Genomic DNA, 1118 nt, shown 5'->3' with positions numbered 1-1118 from the left:
CATGTTTACGTTCACTTCTATCAATGGACCAAAATGATCTATATGTACAATATGCATAGGAAGCTTGGGGGTTTCTTTTAATTCACCTTCTTTTATGTTGACTGAAGCGTTAGCTACAAAGCAAACCAAACAATTGTCCATATGACTGTGCTTGTTTACGCATAGATGGAAACCAATAGTCATTGCGTATTCTCTGTATTACTTTTTCAACTCCGCAATGGGCATTATTATCATGGTATACACGCAAGATATTTGTTACCACACATCAGGTACATAAAAAAAGCGAGGATTATCGTCGTCTTTTTTGTACACTAGTCTCTCTATTTACGTAAACTTGTCATGTTTTGATTCTTCGAGGTGATTTAAGATTGTACGAATTCGTGGGTCTGACAGCTGTCGGTACTGTAATTCTTTTTCATGCGGAATAGTTCCAACTGAAGCTACTATGCAGCTTAACGCATCCACATGCATCGTCCTGTTACCCTGTCGGTGCTGAACATTAAAGTTATAACTCTGTAACTGAATAGTCCAGCGCGTAATACGCGGATTCAAATTTGCTTTGTTAATTGCATACACAATTGCAATCGGTAATTACTGTAAATTTAACTCCATATAAATAAATATGGAATCTTTCAATTGCTTTAATCACGGTTAACACTTCAAGTTCAAATGAATGATAAAGGCTTTTTGCGGCATTCATTGCTTGACTATAATAGGCAATTGCTGCCCACAAACCCGAATTTTGCTTCTGCACGTAGGCTGCTGGAAAAGTTTCTGCAATCTAGTACTTTCAGTGATGCCAACATTCTACTACTATTATATCCGTAAAATTAGACATTTTTAACCTATAATTCAATTGACAGTTTGTACCCAAGCCAACTAGTTTTGTTTGCATAGTATTTTAAAAGAAGTTATTTTGTAAGAAAATGGAAATTTCGCGTGAAAATTTTCGGGTAATGATTTTTTACGATTACAAATGTAATCTAACTCCGAAACAATGCATCGATTGACTTTATTTGGCTTTTGGGAATGAAGCACCATTCAATAGAACTGTTTATAATTTGTTTGCCGAATTCCAGCATGAACGTACCTTTCTTAGTGATGAATTCCGAGAAGAC

Source organism: Trachymyrmex septentrionalis, unplaced genomic scaffold (genome assembly GCF_001594115.1).
Source record: "Trachymyrmex septentrionalis isolate Tsep2-gDNA-1 unplaced genomic scaffold, Tsep1.0 scaffold139, whole genome shotgun sequence".
In the NCBI taxonomy this organism is placed as follows: domain Eukaryota; kingdom Metazoa; phylum Arthropoda; class Insecta; order Hymenoptera; family Formicidae; genus Trachymyrmex; species Trachymyrmex septentrionalis.
The sequence above is the reverse complement of the archived record's forward strand: the minus strand, read 5'-3'. Positions refer to the sequence as shown.